Consider the following 19,660-nt stretch of genomic DNA (forward strand, 5'->3'; position numbering starts at 1 on the left):
AACTATAGTTTTTCTGCCCAGAATAACCATTCTAAGGATTTTGAGCCATCACACTTGCTTTTGATCCAGAAATATTTTTGTGGATTTGTCTTCATTAGTAGTAACCATTTGAAAACGGTCATGTTGCATTTTTCCGAAATAGTTCAACAAATTGTGCTGATTTTTTTTTCTCTCTTCCAAATCTTGTGCATTCTAATAAATGTCAAGAAATTAGTGATTTCGTCCTAAAATACGCAGGAGAATGATGACTCCTCAACCCCATCCCTATCAAAATTAGCACATATACCTGGTTCTTGGGACACAACATAAAAATCTTAAATTGCCACTCTGCATGTTAATATCATTAAACACTTTGCATCATAAATTCACACTCTAGTTTCCAGCTAGGTTTTTCTCTCTTTCTTTCTTTCTTTCTTTTTTTTACTTCCTGAAATCCGTATTTAAATGGCAGTAGCCTGCTGCTCATTTTCAAAGTGTTGACAGTATTTCTGCACACAAACTGGGAGAAGCAGCTGCTCAAGGGAAAGTCGATCGGCCCCAGGCAAAATGTGGAGCAGCAAAGTTTGCCTTTGTTTGGCCTCGGGCCTTCCCCTTCTGAAGGCCCCAGCGCTGTTATTTCTTCCAGTTCTTTCTTCCAGTTCGTTGCTCTCCCCATTAAATTCCCAGAATCTTTCCCACTCTCGAAATCTGCTTCCACAAATCAATCCTGCCTAAGTAAGTTATAGCAGAGGTGACTGTCACGCTACTTCTCCCAGGAGTATTTGCAGTTAGCACTGCAGCTCTGAAGAAGGAAAGACAAGATTTAGCCCCTGCTGAAATCCTCAAGCCACACAGAGCCTCACAGAAGGGTGCTCCCATGGGCAGCCAGAAACTCCTATCTCAAGACACCTTAACGCCCTGGGGGACCACCTTTCTTTCTTTCTTTTTTTTTTCCACCTTTATTTCTGAAAATGGCCATTTGAGTCAGAAAAGCCAGCACTTCCAGGGACCTGCTGCCTGCGGAGCCCTGAAGTCCCCGAGCATCAGTGCTTTGTGGCCCAAGAGCCTTCCTCTGAGGTCCCTACTTTCCCTCCCCATCCCCCCCAAGTCATGGCGGCCATCTGGGCAGGCCAAACCGAGCATTCTCATCTGTGGGAATACTTAATTACTTTCGTAAATGTAAACAGGGTGTATGTATGGAAAAATAAATCAGTAGCATTTCCAACCTCCCCCAATCTAGTGCCATAACCACAGGGTTAAACCCGCCCCACAGGCAGACCATGTGAAATCAGGTTCTGACTGAATGTGACCAGAGCCCAGAGTGCTTCCTGGCCACAAGGCCATAGCTGACTCATTTTCATCATCGTTGTGCTACCATTGATTAAGTACCACCACAAGCCAGATTCTGGACCAAGGGTTTTACCGAAAGAAACCTCACCTGTTAATCCACGTAATCCCCTTCATTCTGACAACAGCTATGTGAGGTAGACATGATCCCATTTTACAGGTGAAGAAAGGGAGGCTTGAGAGCTATGTCGGAATGATCTTGAATCTATCAAGTTCTGGTATGGAAAATATTAACACTACAGATACCACCTCAGTGTTAGGAAGAACTTTCGTACTTAAGGGGCATAGCAGCTAAGTGCTCATAATAAGGATTTTGAAGAAACAAAATACTTTTTTCTTTTGGCGCTTTGCTCTGGTCTCCCTGAGTATGGATGGAAGTGCCATCCATACTTTGTTGTTCTCTGACCCTTCTGAATTTGTACACACTCTGTCCTGGGGGAAACCAGGACCACCAGGACTTTAAAATGACTTGAAAGATAATTTACTTAAAATGCAGCAAAATCAGCAAACAAATAACAACAGTCTCTCAGGGAATGGGCAAGGGAGTCCTGTGAACATACAGATGCTCTATCTTAGGTTTGTTCTTCTAATACAGTGTAATTGATTTCTCTTCTAGATGGCGAAACTCAACCTTGAACCCTTCTTCATGTTTGAAAATCGAGTAAAACCACATGATTGCTTTCATGAAGACTCCAGACTCTCCAGGGCCCAGACCCGGAAGAGGTACAAGGCACACCGCCTTTGCAGAGCTTGCAGACAGCTGAAAACAAAACAGCCAAGAGAAAACCAAAGCCAACCACGTGCAAGGTACGGCTGTGGCTGGCACGTTGCTTCCAATCTCCCGAAACCACCAAGGGCATAGTTATGATCTAATTTCCTTAGAAAAGGCCAGAGAGGGCTATCCTCATAAAAATCTAAAACTTTGAAATATCTGGGGTGACCCGTTGAGGAACTAACAATGCTCAAGTCCTACGTATCTGAGTACTGTGTGAATGTGCACACAAGTTTAGAGGAAAGACACACAACCCAGAGAGTTACTGAATACAGACCTGCAGCCATATTCTTGAGGGACTTAAATTCTAAATTCGGATCCCTGAACTCTTTGGGGGGGGGGGTTACAAATGATTATAAACAGTGTGTGTGTATATGTCTCTGTGTGTGTGTGTGTGTGTGTGTGTGTGTGTGATTTTCTAATTAAAAATGAACTTGGGTTTTTAAATTAATTACTAAAAGCAGTACAAAAGCATTATTTTAGGGGCGCCTGGGTGGCTCAGTGGGTTAAGCCGCTGCCTTCGGCTCAGGTCATGATCTCAGGGTCCTGGGATCGAGTCCCGCATCGGGCTCTCTGCTCAGCAGGGAGCCTGCTTCCTCCTCTCTCTCTCTGCCTGCCTCTCTGCCTACTTGTAATCTCTCTCTGTCAAATAAATGAATAAAATCTTTAAAAAAAAAGCATTATTTTAAAGTATTTTTTTAAGACTTTATTTATTTGATAGAGAGAAATCAGAAGTAGGCAGAGAGGCAGGCGGAGAGAAAGGAGGAAGCGGAGAGCCCAATGCGGGGCTCGATCCCAAGATCCTGAGATCATGACCTGAGCTGAAGACAGAGGCCTAAATCACTGAGCCACCCAGGCGCCCCACAAAAGTATTATTTTAAAAAACGAGAACAGAGAGGAAAAACCCACAAAAGAAGAAAAAAATAAAGTCATTTGTAATCTCATGATGTAGGATATAAAAGGGTGCCTGGCAAAGAAAGACCCCGGAAAGAGGCTTGGAATAGGAGCTGAGATGACAAGGACCGAGGTAAGTGTTGAGGAGAAAGGTGAGGAGGGACCGGGAAACCAGAAGGGCAGATCTGGGTAAAGGGAACCATGGAGTGTTCCGGAGGGAGGAGGATATTGATTGAACATGTTGGAGTTAGAGAAGACTGAGGAATGATTCAGGTGTGAGGAAAGCCAGAATCAGGTGAGCAAGACAGGAAAATGAGAGTGCTGGATTTAGGGAAAGAGGAAATCTGTTAACCTCATAGGCACCCACAGCACTCATGGGTGGCAAGCTGAGGGGCAATCCTGGTTTCTGCAGCCTGAGACGTTTCCATGTCAGGTCACAGCCCAGCAGTTGTTACCTCCACAAGGCTTTATAAACCAGCACCACAGGATGTGCCAAGAAAAGGGACAGTCACGGTCATTACTGAGAACCAATTCTATGTTCTGTGTTACATCCAATATTTCATTTCCACCCTTCACAACGACATCTCAGCACCCCTGTTTGGGAATGAGAAAGTTGAGAGTCAGTGAGGTTTTCTGACCCTGCTCCTGCCACAGCGGCTCCTGGCCCACCCCCTGGGGTTTTGCAATGTTGTTCCCCTGTCTGGAGCAATGCCCCCAGATCTCCATGGGGGCTCTCTTTCCTCTCATTTTTGTCTCTGATCCAAAGTTCCCACTGCCAGGAGGCCATCCCTGGTCCTTCTGTCCAAAACAGCTGCCCCCACCTGCCACCTTTTCTCCCTATCTCTTCACCTCAATTAATTTTTTTTATAGCATTTCCAGGTATCTTTCTAAGCAGAGGACATTGGTGCACAGACACACAAATAAGGAAGACCATGTAAAGACACAGGGAGGAGAAGACAATCACAAACCAAACAGAGAAGCCTCAGAAGCAACACACCCTGCCAACACCGATGTTGGACTTTTAGCCTCTAGGACTGTGAGAAAATAAATTTCTGTTTTTCAAGGCCCTCAGTTGGAGGTATTTTGTGATGGCAGTTGGCGTGGACTGACTCAGAGCGCAGCTGCGCGTGTGCATACACACACGGAGATAAATCAATGCGAACGGCTTCTCTAACAGGAGTAAATCCTCTGGAGTCTAAGGAAATCCTCCTCTAAGCCATTATCTCGATGGGCTCAACAGCACCTTGGGAAATGGAATGGCAGTCCCATAAGCTTTCTTTTTTCCACATTGGACTCCTAAGGAAGGGCGTTTGCTTATACATTTCTGGCTAGCGTAGGGGAGCAGATGAGGAAAAAAGAGGAACGTGAGGGAAGAAACAGGTTTCATCCCCCCGAAAGTGAATAATATTTTCCATTAGCTTATTTCACTCTTAATTAAAAAAAGAAACATAGAATAGACAGAGGGAACTCTAAACTGCATGCTCCCTAAGCCAACAGAATCCTCAGGGGGTCATGCAGCCCAGAATCTGGTCTCCCCGAAGAAAGAGCACACCGGGTAGATGTGTTACTCTATCTCTGCCTTCTGGGTTACATCGAGCCTCTTAGCAAGTAATTGTGAATGTCATTAAGGTTGTGTCCCATTTCAGTAAGAGCTCCATGCAACATATTTTATGATTCAAGCTTTGTACATTGAAAGTTTAATATTTTCCTGCTGTTTTTAACATCTCTGAATTTTTTTTTTACTGTATGATTACATTTAATAAATGGATCAGAACAAATTAGAAACAGGCTTTCTTCCCTCCTTTTAAGCAAATTGAGGGTAAATTTTGTTAATTTGAAGAAGAAGAAACAGACAAAATCAATCTTATCTTCAATTTGTTAGGGGAGGGCCGATCGGAAATACAGACACTGATCCACTCTGCAGGAAGGATTGTGTCTTAGAGTTGTGTTAATTTATACCTGTGTATCTCCACCACCCCAAATGGGGTAGAGCCTGTACACATGGGCAGCTGACATGTGTGAGATTCACTGCACCCTTTCCTGAGACAGCTGTGGTCTGAGTGGAGTCTTCTGACAGCCAAAGTTCAAGCCCGAACAGATGATGGATGTTCTTATGGAAGTGATGACAAGTTGTCCTGCCCTGCCCTGTTTGCTTTGAGGTGACCCTGCATTGTCAGGGCTTATGAACTGGGGAGAGTGGGTGGGAGGAAATTCATTTGTGGGTCCTGTCACCAAATGTATAGTGAGAGTCTCAAGCCTCAGGTACTATACTATGCACTGCAACCAAAGACACAATCCTGTCCTCAGAAGAGAGATAGGTGTTGCTCAGGTAGACAAATAAAATAGGTAATTAAAAAATCTGTGGTAAGTGCCAAAAAGGAGACAATCAGGGTTCCATGGGAAAAATGTAACAAGAAAGAATTCTTCTAACCTAGATGCCAAAGAATGTTTTCAGAGACTTGTTTAACTTGGAACCTTAAAGAAGAGAAGTCAGCAAAGCAGTGGGAGAAAGCAGTGGGAGAAAGCTTGCACCCTGAGGCCACGAAGGAGCACAGAAAGTTCAGCGAGTGGAAAGAAGGCTGAGTTGGAGGTGGTAAGTTGTGGGAGAGTGGCCCAAAGATAAGGTGGAAGAGGTAGATAGGGTTCCAGTGACTCAGGAGCCATTTGGGTATTCATTTAGGTTAGCAGAGGTACAAAGTCATAAAAGAATTTTGAGCTTTGGAGTAAGATGACCTGTGATTTTAAAAGAAGACAATAGCACTGAGTGAGCACAGCCCACAGCAGGCAAGAGAGAAGTTGGACAATTGGTGGCAGAGACATGGCGGCATGGAGGTAGAGGGAGAGAGCCTCAGAAGGTTGAGTATGTGCATGAGAAGGAGGAAGTCTGGGCCACATGAATGGTATGTGTATGGTGGGGTGTCTACTGAGTTAGAGAACCCTAGAGCAGGAGGATGTTTGAGTGAAAGACCAAGCATTCATATCTGTCAATGCTCGGTGTGAGAGAGTCCGTGAGCTATCCACGAAGACTGGTCTAAGTGAAATTTGGATACGAGACTCTGGACATATGAAAGATGTCTGGAATGGAGATGTAAATTAGAAAGCTCTCACCATACAGGTAGTATTTAGAACCTCAGGAAAAGACAGAATTATCAAGAGTGTGAATACACAGAGAAGAGAGAACTTAGGCTCACGTTCTAGAAAATGTCAAATTCAGAAGCACACAGAGGCATAGTGGCAGAGGACACTAAGAAGATAAAGAAGCAGGAAGAAAGTCAGAGAGAATGGTGTCCCAAAGGCTGAGAGAGAGTGTATCTGTGAGGGAGATGTCTGTTGTGAAGAGTGCTTCTGAGTACTCAGGCAAGTGAGGACTGAGGAGTCCTTTGGACTGAGCCACAGGGAATCAACTGCAACTGGACTAAAACTGTTTAGGTAGCATGGAGCGGGGGAAGCCAGATTTGTCTCCGGCAATATGGCAGACTAGATATTCTTTTTAAAAACTCTCCAGTGGAGGGGCGCCTGGGTGGCTCAGTTGGTTAAAACTCTGACTCTTGGTTTTGGCTCAGGTCATGATCTCAGGGTCTTAAGATTGAGCCCCATGTGGGGGTCTGTGCCCAGCACAGAGTCTGTCTCTGTCCCTCTGCCCCTCCCCCTGCTCTCTCTCAAATAAATAAATAAATAAAATATCTTTTAAAACCCCTCTCTGGTAGAAATAAAAAAAAATGTGCTCATAAAATATATATTTTTTTAAATCATTTTGAATACACAGTTAAGCTAATAAAGAGAAGTACTCCCAGGCTGAACACATTGAGAAAGCATGGACTCCGAAAGCGTAGCAGGTGTTGAAGCCAGATAAGAGGTTATATAAAGACACCTACACAAACATGGTCTCCTGAAAAATAGTGCCTACCATGGGTAAAGTAAGAAAACATCACCCCTCAACCAAGAACATAACAAGAAAGATGGGTAGTCTCAGCTCTGGCTGTAGGTGAAAAGAAACATCTTTCCTTAGAGTTTTCAACTATGCATGCATTTAGGTGACTCTGGGACCAGAATCAGGAGCCAACTTAAAGTGGGTTGTTTATACAAACGACTAACAGACACATGAAAAGATGTTCATCATCACTAGCCATCAGGGAGATTCAAGTCAAAACCACACTGAGATACCACTTTACACCAGTTAGAATGGCCAAAATTAACAAGACAGTAAACAAGTGTTGGAGAGGATGTGGAAAAAGGGAACCCTCTTCCACTGTTGGTGGGAATGCAAGTTGGTGCAGCCACTTTGGAAGACAGTGTGGAGATTCCTTAAGAAATTAAAAATAGAACTACCCTATGACCTTGCAATTGCACTACTGTGTATTTACCCCAAAGATACAGATGTTGTGAAAAAAAGGGCCATCTGTATTCCAATGTTCATAGCAGCAACGGCCACAGTCACCAAACTGTGGAAAGGACCAAGATGCCTTTCAATGGACGAATGGATAAAGAAAATGTGGTCCATATATACAATGGAGTATTATGCCTCCATCAGAAAGGATGAATACCCAACTTTTGTTTCAACATGGATGGGACTGGAGGAGATTACGCTGAGTGAAAGAAGTCAAGCAAAGAGAGTCAATTATCATATGGTTTTGCTTATTTGTGGAGCATAAGGAATAACACAAAGGACATTGGGTGAAGGAGAGAAGTGATTTGGGGGAAATCAGAGGGGGAGATAAACCATGAGAGACTGTGGACTCTGAAAAACAATCTGAGGGTTTTGGAGCGGTGAGGGGTGGGAAATTGGGTGAGCTTGGTGGTGGGTATTATGGAGGGCACATATTGCATGGAGCACTGGGTGCGGTGCATAAACAATGAATTCTGGAACACTGAAAATAAATTTAAAAAATAAACAAAAAATTTTAAAAAATAAATAAAAATAAAGTGGGTCGTTTAAAGCTGGTATCTTCAGGCTACTGGCAAAGGTAAATGCAGATCCTTGCTTACCTGAAAGAACTATCAAGATAAAGTTCCAAATATCATGAGCTCAATTAAAAAAAAATTCAAGGAAAAATAAAGAAATATCAGAAGAGATAGACAACAATAGAATCAGACCTGCAAAGGTGGCACAAACTCATATTAGCCTAAAATACCTACAAGTAGATAAAATCAAGGACATGGAGAGACAGTATACAAAATAACAATGGCCTAAAATTTTCCAAAATGATCAAGTGACATAAATCCACATATCGGAAAAACTCAACCTCAAATAGGGAAAACATAAAAACAAATTAATACTTAGGCACATTATAGTAAAACCATAAATCACCAAAAAATAAAATATCTTAAAAGAAGCAGAGACCCTCCCCCCAATAGACTGCCACAAAAAATTACAATTAGACAGACGGTTGATTCCTCAACAACCAGGGAATCCAGAATAATATTTAAAATTTCAAAGTACTGAGAGATATAGCTGTCAATCATGAATTCTCTACTTAACAGTACTTCATCTTTTAAGACTGAGCATAAAATAAAGACATACTCAGACAAATAAAACTTAGGTTTACCACTACAGACCCAGACTAAATGGTATTCTGACAAAGGTACTCCAGGAATAAGGACAATGGCTAAAGAGATGCCAGAGGAATTGTAAGCAAAGATGCCAGTAGAAGGCAGTAGTTCTAAAGAAACCCTGGTTCCACATAATAATAAGTACAAAGGCTAATTGGTGTAATTAAAATATGCAGTACTGAAGTAATGGACATGGTAGCACAGAGGGTAAGAGTTGGGTAGGGAAAGCAATCTAAGCCCTGTGTTGTTTGAACAAAGCAAAGATGATCATTAACTTCAGACTTTGTATGATAAATGTGCATATTAAAATTAGAGTGTCCAGAGTAGGGGCACACGGGTCGCTCTGTTGGTTAAGCATCCAACTCTTGATTTCAGCTCAGGTCATGATCTCAGGGTTGTGGGACTGAACCTACCATAACAGAGGGAGAGTTTAGCCCATGCAATAATTGATAGATCAGACACACCAGAACCTCAGTAAGAATAGAGAATATTTGAATAATGACATTAATAAACTTGCTTATTGGTTACATTTAAAACCCTACATCCAATTACTGAACACACATTCCCTTGAGGCATACAAAGGAGTTGAGCCCATGATATTTGGAACTTTATCTTGATAGTTCTTTCAGGCCAGTAAGGATCTGTGCTTCCATGTGAGCTTCAAGGGAAGTAGGCCATAATGAAATTCAAAGAAATGTATCTCATTGGCCATTTTCTCTGACTACTATGAAATTAAGTGTTAAAGTCAATTTAGTAATAATTATTATTATCACAAAAAAACCAAAGAGAACTGTTATTAAGAAGGCACTATTGCACAGTGGTTATATCCTGTGGCCAAACTAGCTGGGTTTAAATCTTGGCTCTGCCAGTGCAGGAGGTGTGTAATTTGGGGTCAAATTGCTTACATTCTTAGTGCCCATTCTTCACATACATAATATTGAGGTTATAATAGTACAACTTTGTGCGGTTGTTGTGAGGATTATATACGTTAATCAATTTAGATGTGAAGTTTGGGGCTTGACACATAGAAAGAATTCATCAAAGTTAGCTATTCTTTTTTTAAAAAGTACTAGACATTAGGAAATTTTAAAACGTACTTGATTCCTGGGTCAAATAAGTCAGAATCCTAGAGGAGAACAAAGGCAGTAATCTCTTCGATATCAGCCACAGCAACTTCTTTCAAGATATGTCTCCAAAGGCAAAGGAAACAAGAGCGAAAATAAACTTTTGGGACTTCATCAAAATCAAAAGCTTCTGCAGCAAAGGAAACAGTCAAAAAACAAAGAGGCAACCCACGGAATGGGAGAAGATATTTGCAAATAACAATACAGACAAAAGTTTGAATCCAGGATCTATAAAGAACTCCTCAAACTCAACACACACAAAACAGACAATCATATCAAAAAGTAGGCAGAAGATATGAACAGACACTTCTCCAATGAAGACAACAAATGGCTATCAGACACATGAAAAAATGTTCATCATTACTAGCCCTCAGGGAGATTCGAATTAAAATCACATTGAGATATCACCTTACACCAGTTAGAAGGGCCAAAATTAGCAAGACAGGAAATAACATGTGTTGGAGAGGATGTGGAGAAAGGGGAACGCTCCTACACTGTTGGTGGGACTGCAAGTTGGTGCAGGCTCTTTGGAGAACAGTGTGGAGATTCCTCAAGAAATTAAAAATAGAACTTCCCTATGACCCTGTCATTGCACTACTGAGTATTTACCCCAAAGATACAGATGTCGTGAAAAGAAGGGCCATCTGTACCCCAATGTTTATAGCAGCAATGGCCACAGTCGCCAAACTGTGGAAAGAACCAAGGTGCCCTTCAACAGACAAATGGATAAGGAAGATGGGGTCCATATACACGATGGAGTATTATGCCTCTATCAGAAAGGATGAATACCCAACTTTTGTAGCAACATGGACGGGACTGGAAGAGATTATGCTGAGTGAAATAAGTCAAGCAGGGAGAGTCAATTATCATATGGTTTCACTTATTTGTGGAGCATAACAAATAGCATGGAGGACATGGGGAGTTAGAGAGGAGAAGGGCGTTGGAGGAAATTGGAAGGGGAGGTGAACCATGAGAGACTATGGACTCTGAAAAACAATCTGAGGGGTTTGAAGTAGTGGGGGGGTGGGAGGTTGGGTACCAGGTGGTGGTATTATAGAGGGCACGGATTGCATAGAGTACTGGGTGTGGTGCAAAAATAATGAATACTGTTACGCTGAAAATAAATTTTAAAAAAAAGATACTAAGTAGCTAAAAAAAATACTTACAACTGATCAACAGAAAACCTTATTTATAAAATTGTGGTTGAACCAGTCAAAGCAGTATTTAAAAAGTAATGTTACAACTTTAAATGTTTATAACAGAAAAGGAGAAACCATAAAAATTAATGAGATAATATTCAAGATAATATCCAATACCCAAACTAAAGTACTAGAAGAACTGCAGGAAAATACACACAAAAAAGTAGAGTAAAATTAATAAGAAAGATAAAAATCAATTAAATAGAAAAACCAGATACAATCTGGACAGTATCAACAGAACCAAAATTTATTATTTGAAAAAAATACAAAAATAAAACACAAGATAGGAGTTGGGAGAAAGAAAGAATATTAGGAATAGCAAAGGGAACATAGCTGGATATACAGCAGGATGGAAAAGATAAAAGAATATTATGAACTTACACCAATAATTTTTAAAACTAAGAATAAATGGAAAAATTTCTGGAAAAATATAAATCATAAAAACAGTCTCAAGAGGAAAAGAAGATCTTAGTAGCTGTAACCACTAAAGAAAAAGAATCAATCATTTAAAATGTTCCCAGAGAAAAACCACTGACCCTATACAGCTTTACAGGTATTAGTACCAAATATTTGAGGAAGAGATAATTCAGTTTTACACAAACTCTTTGAGAAAATAGAAAACAAGGAACACCCTTGTGTGTTCTTAAATTCTTCCAAACATATCAAAGAGGAGGGAACAGTCCTAAACTCATTTTACAAAGTCAGTATTGCTGATATCAAAGGCATTTAATGAAAGTTATATAACTTTAACATCCAGATTGGACAGGGACACTACTAGACAGGAAAGATACAAGCCAACCTCACTTATTACTATAGATGGAAAAATCCCAAATGAATTTCAGCAGACAGAACCAACAGTGTATTAAACACACACACACACATACACACACACACACACACACACACACACACACACACACCATGAATAAGTTTATATCCCCAACTCAAGATTTGTTAAACATTAGAAAATCTATAATGTAAATCCACTACATTAACAGGTTAAAAGGAAGAAAAGGTACAATTATTTCAATAAAATAAATGCACATAATTCCCTCAAAGTCAAGTCTATCCATAATGTTAAAACCAATAAACACACACACACACACACACACACACACACAAAAGTCTCTTCAGAAATTAAGGGTAAAACAGACCTTCTTTGACATGACAAAGAATATCTGCAACTATAAACAACTCTATGCTAACAAACTGGACATGAAAAAGAAATGGAAAAGTTCTTAGAAACATAAAAGTTATTAAGACTGAATCAGGAAGCAATAGAATATCTGAGTAGATCAATTACTAATAAGGAGATTGAGTCAGTAATCAAAAATCTCCCAATTAAAAAAAAAAGCTCAGGAACAAATGGTTTCTTTGGCGAATTTTACCAAACATTTGGAGAAGAATTAACACCAACACTTCTTAAATTCTTCCAAACATATCAAAGAGGAGGGAACAGTCCTAAACTCATTTTACAAAGTCAGTATTGCCGATACCAAAACCAGCAAAAGGACATTACTAGAAAAGAAAACCGAAAGCCAATATCCTGATGAATATGGATCCAAAAATTCTCAGTAAAATACTAGCAAACTGAATTCAGCAGCACGTTAAAAGGACCATTCACCATAATCAAATGGGACTTGTTCCTGGGATGCAAGGATGATTCAACATAGGCAAATCAATCAGCATAATATGTCACATTAATAGAATAAAAGAAAAGAATCATATGGTCATTTCAATAGATGCAGAAAAATCATTTGACAAAATTCAACATTCATTCATGATAAAACTCTTTTAACAAATTAACCATAAAAGGAACATATATTAACATAATAAAGGCTGTATATGACAAGCCCATTGTTCACATCATACTTAGTGTATGATAAAAGGATGAAAGCTTTTTCTCTAAGACAGGAACAAGACAGTGTGCCCACCCTCATCACTCCTATCCAACATAGTACTAGAAGTCCTAGTTAGAGCAATCAGGCAAGAAAAAGAAGTTAAAAGTATCAGAATTGGAAAGGAAGAAATAAAATTGTCTCTATTTGCAGAAAACAGGATTTTATATATAGAAAATTCTAATAGTCAACCAAAAAACTGTTAGATCTAATCAGTGGATTCAGTAAAGTTGTAGGATACAAAATTAACATATAAAAATCAGTAGTATTTCTATATACCAACCACCAAATTTCTAAAAAAGAAATAAAATGTGACCCAGCAATTACACTACTAGATACAGATGTAGTGAAAAGAAGGAGCACCTATACCCTAGTGTTCATAGCAGCAATGTCCACAACAGCCAAACTGTGGCAGGAGCTGAGATGTCCTTCAATAGAAGAATGGATAAAGAAGATGTGGTTCATATATACAGTAGAATATTACCCAGACATCAGAAAAGATGAATATCTACCATTTACATTGACATGGATGAAACTGGAGGATATTATACTAAGTGAAATAAGTCAAACAGGGAAAGATAATCATCATATGGTTTCACTCATATGTGGAACATAAGAAATAGTGCAGTGAATCACAGGAGAGAAGGGAAGGAAAACTGAATGGGAAGAAATCAGAGAGGGAGACAAACCATGAGAGGCTCTTGACTCTGGGAAACAAACTGACGGTTGTGGAAAGGGAGGTGGGTGGGGGATAGGGTAACTGGATGATGGGCATTAAGGAGGGCATGTGATGTGATGAGCACTGGGTGTTATACGTAACACTGAATCACTGAATATACATGAGTAAGTAATGATGTACTATATGGTAGATAATTGAGAGAGAGAGCACCGAATCCTAACCACTAGACCACCAAGGAGTGTCAGATAATTGAATTTAAATAAAAATCAATCAATCAATCAATCAATCACATTTACAATAGCACCAAAAACAATAAAATACCTAGGAACAAATTTAACTAAGGGGGTAAAAGTTTTCTATACTGAAATTATAAGACACTGATGACAGAAATCAAAGAACATACAAATAAAATGGTATCCCATGTTCATGGATTGGAAAAGTTAATATTGTTAAAATGTCAATACTACCAAAATCCATCTATAGATTCAATGCAATCCCTACCAAGCTTCCAGTGGTATTTTTAAAAAAAACAGAAAAAGCACTCCTTTTATACAGAACAACAAAAGACCCCAAATAATCAAAGAAACCCTGAGGAAGAACAAGGCAAGAAGTTTCATACTTCCTGACTTCAAGCTATACTATAAAGTTAGAGTCATCAAAACAGTATGGTACTGGCATAAAAACATATAAAGAGACCAACAGAACAGAAATAAACCTAAATATATACAGTCAACTACTATCTGACAAGGGAGCAAAGAATACTCAATGGAGAAAACATAGTCTTTTCCATAAATGGTGCTGCGATAATTGGATATTCACATGTAACAAATGAAACTGGACCTACTGCTCTCACACCATTCACAAAAATTAACTCAAAACAGACTAAAGACTTAAATGTCAGAGCACAGACCATGATACTTCTAGAAGAAAACAAAGGAACAAAGCTCCTTGACATGGGTCTTGGTAAAGATTTCTGGACATGACACCAAAGCCCAAGCAACAAAATAAAAAATAAAGGGAGGCTACATCAAACTAAAAAGATTCTGTGCCATAAAAGAAACCATCAACAAAATGAAAAGACAACTTATAGAATGGGTAAAGAATATATGCAAACCATATATCTGATAAGCTGCTAATACCTGACATATAAAAGATAAGGAACTCATACTCAATAGCAAACAAACAAACAAACAAAAACCCAAAAACAAATAACCCAATTAAAAATGGGCAAAAGTCCTGGCGACTCACAGACCTGTACCCCTGGGGATAAAAGTACATTATATATTTATTTAAAAAATAAAAAATTAATTTAAAAAAATGGGCAAAAGACTTAAATAGGCCTTTCACCAGAGAAGACATATGAAAGGCCAACAAGTAAATGAAAAGTGCTCAATAGTCATTAGTAATAGTCATTAGCTCAATAATCACTAGTCATTAGAGAAATGTGAGTTAAAATCATAATGAGATATCATCACCTCATGCTAGTTAGAATGGACATCACCAAAAAGACAAGAGATAACAAATGCCAATGTGGATGGAGAGAAAAGGGCCATGCACTCCTGGTGGAATTATAAATTGTTACTGCCACTAAGGAAAACAGTATGGAGGATCCTCAAAAAATTAAAAATAGGGGCGCCTGGGTGGCTCAGTGGGTTAAAGCCTCTGCCTTCAGCTCAGGTCATGATCCCAGAGTCCTGGGATCAAGCCCCGCATCGGGCTTTCTGCTCAGCAGAGAGTCTGCTTCCCCCTCTCTTACTCTGCCTGCCTCTCTGCCTACTTGTGATCTCTGCCTATCAAATAAATAAATAAAATCTTTTTAAAAAATTAAAAATAGGGGTGCCTGGGTGGCTCAGTGGGTTAAGCCACTGTCTTCGGCTCGGGTCATGGTTTCGGAGTCCTGGGATCGAGCCCCACATTGGGCTCTCTGCTCAGCAGGGAGCCTGCTTCCCTCTCTCTCTCTCTGCCTGCCTCTCTGCCTACTTGTGATTTCTCTCTGTCAAATAAATAAATAAAATCTTTAAAAAAAAAATAAATAAAACTACCACATGATCCAGAATTCCTCTTCTGGGAATATATCCAAAGATAATGATAACATTAACTTGAAAAGATATCTGCACCCTCATGTTCATAGCAACATTATTTACAATAGCTAAGCTATGAAAACAGTCAACGAATGGATGACTGGATAAAGAAGTTGTATACACACATGCACACACATACACACACAGAGATGAATATTATTCAGCCATAAAAAACAAGGAAGTTCTACCATTTACAGCACATGAATGGACCCTGAAGGCATTATGCTAAGTGAAATAAGTCAGAGAGAGAAACACAAATACTGTATGATCTCAATTATACACGGAATCTTAAAAAAAAAGTCACAGAAAAAAGAGGTGAGACTTGGCATTATCAGAGGCAGGGAGGGAGAATTGGAGGAAGGTCATCAAAAGGTACAAACTTCCAGTTATAAAATAAATTGGTACTAGGGATATGATATAAAACATGACAAATACAGGGGCGCCTGGGTGGCTCAGTGGTTAAAGCCTCTGCCTTCGGCTCAGGTCATGATCTCAGGGTCCTGGGATCGAGCCCCACATCGGGCTCTCTGCTCAGAAGCGAGCCTGCTTCCCCCTCTCTCTCTCTGCCTGCCTCTCTGCCTGCTTGGATCTCTGTCTGTCAAATAAATAAAACTAAAACACACACACACACACACACACACACAAACATGACAAATACAGGTAAAACTGTTATATGATATATAGGAAAGGAGTTGAGTATAAAATTCTAAGAATTCTCATCACAAGGAGAAACTTTTTCCTTTATTATTTTCTTCTTTCTTTTCTTTTTATTGTATCTACATGAGAAGATGGACATTAGCTGTACCTATTGTGGTACTCATTTCATAGCACATGTAAATGAAACCAACAGGCTATATGTCTTAAATGTATACAGTGATGTATGTCAATTATTTCTCAATAAAACTGGGGAGAAAAGAATATCTGCAACATACCCACATCAAATAATATCCTTAATGGTGAAACAGGAAGTACACGTCCTTTATTTTTTTTTTTTTCCCCAATTTATTTATTTTCAGAAAAACAGTATTCATTATTTTTTCACCACACCCAGTGCTCCATGCAAGCTGTGCCCTCTATAATACCCACCACCTGGTACCCCAACCTCCCACCCCCCCGCCACTTCAAACAATCAAGAAATACAAATGGCTATCAGACACATGAAAAAATGCTCATCATCATTAGCCCTCAGGGAGATTCAAATTAAAACCACATTGAGATATCACCTTACACCAGTTAGAATGGCCAAAATTAACAAAACAGGAAACAACATGTGTTGGAGAGGATGTGGAGAAAGGGGAACCCTCTTACACTGTTGGTGGGAATGCAAGTTGGTGCAGCCTCTTTGGAGAACAGTGTGGAGATTCCTCAAGAAATTAAAAATAGAGCTTCCCTACGACCCTGCAATTGCACTCCTGGGTATTTACCCCAAAGATACAGATGTCGTGAAAAGAAGGGCCATCTGTACCCCAATGTTTATAGCAGCAATGGCCACAGTCGCCAAACTATGGAAAGAACCAAGATGCCCTTCAACGGATGAATGGATAAGGAAGATGTGGTCCATATACACTATGGAGTATTATGCCTCCATCAGAAAGGACGAATATCCAACTTTTGTAGCAACATGGACGGGACTGGAAGAGATTATGCTGAGTGAAATCAGTCAAGCAGAGAGAGTCAATTATCATATGGTTTCACTCATTTGTGGAGGGGTTTGAAGTACACGTCCTTTAAAGTCAAGAATAAAATTTAGGTGCTTGTTATCAACCACTTCTTTCAACCATTGCACTGGAGGTCCTTGTTACTTATTTGTCATAATATGACAAATAAATAAATATAAATAATTGTAAAGGAAGAAACAAGCCATCACTTGTCACCAGTGATATGACTGTCTACACAGGAAATGGAAAAAACTACAAACAGATTATTAGAATTATTATGGCAGTTCAACAGTTTGCTGGATATAAGATCAACATAAAAAGTTGAGTTCCATATCTATACACAAGCTGAAAGGATTAGTTAGAAAATATTTTGAAAGCTATCACATATACTATAATATATATCTGTTCCATGTCTGTCTTACCACCCATACTAGTGAAGCATCGGGAGGCATGTTCATGATATGCAACACCATTCCTGAGCCAAAAATGACTAAGTTGGGAAGTATTACAACCCAAACTGAGCCAGGGATTCAGGGCTAGATTTTTGAGACACCATCTTGGAGTAGAGCTGGAATGGAGATGCTCTAAACTTCATTGCCAAAGGGCAGCCACAAATGCAGAGGAACAAGAATGAGCAGACACTCCACAAAGGCTGAGACTATGGGACCCAAGAGAAGTTGCTGCCCCACCTCTAGACCCTTTCCCAGTTCCTGGTCCTTGTGAGACCCAGATTCCAGAACACATCTCATCTCTTGGCTCTCTGTCTCTCTCTCTCAATCTGTACTCTCCTTTCTCAACTGAGCAAGTCTGAAATGAGTCTCTCTAACTCACACCCAAAAGGATTTTAACCTGTGAAGCTTCATTTTTTCCCCCTCTTTATTTTCTTGGTGTGATAGGTGAATCCTTCTGGAGTGTTCTGAACCATCTCAAGGGAGGGTAAAATGAGAATACAGTAGATTAAAATTTTGGCACGTTGGCCTAGGATCAATGCCAGCTTTATCCATTATCTTCTCATATGTCTGAATGTTATCCATTCCACATAAAATTTATTATCGCCTTCTTTATGTCCTTAAGAAATTTAGGCTGAGATCTTCAAAAGAATGTTACCAATAAAATGGATTGTGCTTGGGTCATTTTGGTAATCTCTCTTTTCTTTATCAGTGATGAGGGTCAGTTTTACTGCCTGCTACTCTCCCACTCTAATTTACCTGATGAGATAAGACCTACTAACATAAGACATGCACAAGTATGACATGTGGATTTTCTCACAGGGAAATTATTTTTTCCAGAGACCACAGGTTGACAGCAAAACACAAAGGTTTGTTTTAAAATCATGTTTTATGTTAAATGAAGGGCCTCAGCACAGGACACTGATTCACAAGGAAGCCAGGGGCCAGAAACAAAGCCATCATCCCACACCCCCAAAAAAGTAAGCTCCTGAATCAGGGACAAGAGTCTTGGATTTGGGAGACTTGAATCAGAACCTGCCTCCATCTTCTACTAGCTCTGGAGAAACAGCATTTCACCTCTGGCCTTAGTTCTTCAATCCATGGAAAAATAGTAAGGATAATAATTCTTGCTCATAGGGCTGTTGGGAGTATTACAGGTGTTAACACTTATACAGGTCCTGACTCTTTACCTAGCAGACTCAGAATGTCAGGGAGTCAAAAACAGAGAGGTTTTTTTGTTTGTTTGTTTGTTTTTTAAAGAGAGCTGATTCCTCTAATCTTGAGCAAGGTTCTTTCAAAGTTGAGAAATAATTTATCATCATAAAGTATTTTTACTGTGCTGTTTTTCTAAATCCCTACAATCAAACTGGTTGTTGTCTGCATAATGACCAGAAAGTGACAGCAGAAATGGGGAGAAATGTAGGATTTACTTCACAGTCCCAAAATGTTGAGATTGTTCTTGAAGGTCCTAACTCTGTCCAGAGAAAGGGTCCTCTGATCAATGAAATGGAAAGGGAAGAAGTTGATCACAGACCCACTGGTGGTCTAGAAAAATCAGGTCAGGGCTGAGCAAAGAGTCTGACTGAAGAAGGTGTCATAGCAGCCACAGAGAGGGCCTTTCTACTCAGGTAAGCACTTGGATCCCAGCCAGTCTCTTCTTAAAAGGTCTGCCAGACCCTGGGACCCCTTCTGAGTATGGGCCACACATGAACCCCTTCCAGGTACTTGGCATGACCCAGTAAAGTTACCCAGTTACTTGGTATTAAGATGAAGCCCAGCTCATGCTTACCCCACCCACATGTGCAACACTAGACAGCTGGATCCATGACCTCCGTACCTAGAATCCTCCACCAGCACAGCTAGCTCCACATGACCCAGGCACCAGCCAGGATTTTTCTTGGCTCTGTCTCTTCTTAAGAAATTGGATGGGTCAACAAAACAAAGAGGCAACCCACAGAATGGGAGAAGATATTTTCAAATGACAGTACAGACAAAAGGTTGATATCCAGAATCTATAAAGAACTTTTCAA

General features: G+C 39.9%; 1 protein-coding gene across 7 annotated transcripts in view; it reads right to left on the reverse strand.

Annotated features, from left to right (window-relative positions):
* ACOXL (acyl-CoA oxidase like) overlaps nucleotides 1–19,660 on the reverse strand; it is a 349,357-nt gene that overhangs the window by 132,193 nt on the left and 197,504 nt on the right. The window lies entirely within an intron of this gene.

The sequence above is a fragment of the Neovison vison genome, chromosome 8 (genome assembly GCF_020171115.1).
Source record: "Neovison vison isolate M4711 chromosome 8, ASM_NN_V1, whole genome shotgun sequence".
In the NCBI taxonomy this organism is placed as follows: domain Eukaryota; kingdom Metazoa; phylum Chordata; class Mammalia; order Carnivora; family Mustelidae; genus Neogale; species Neogale vison.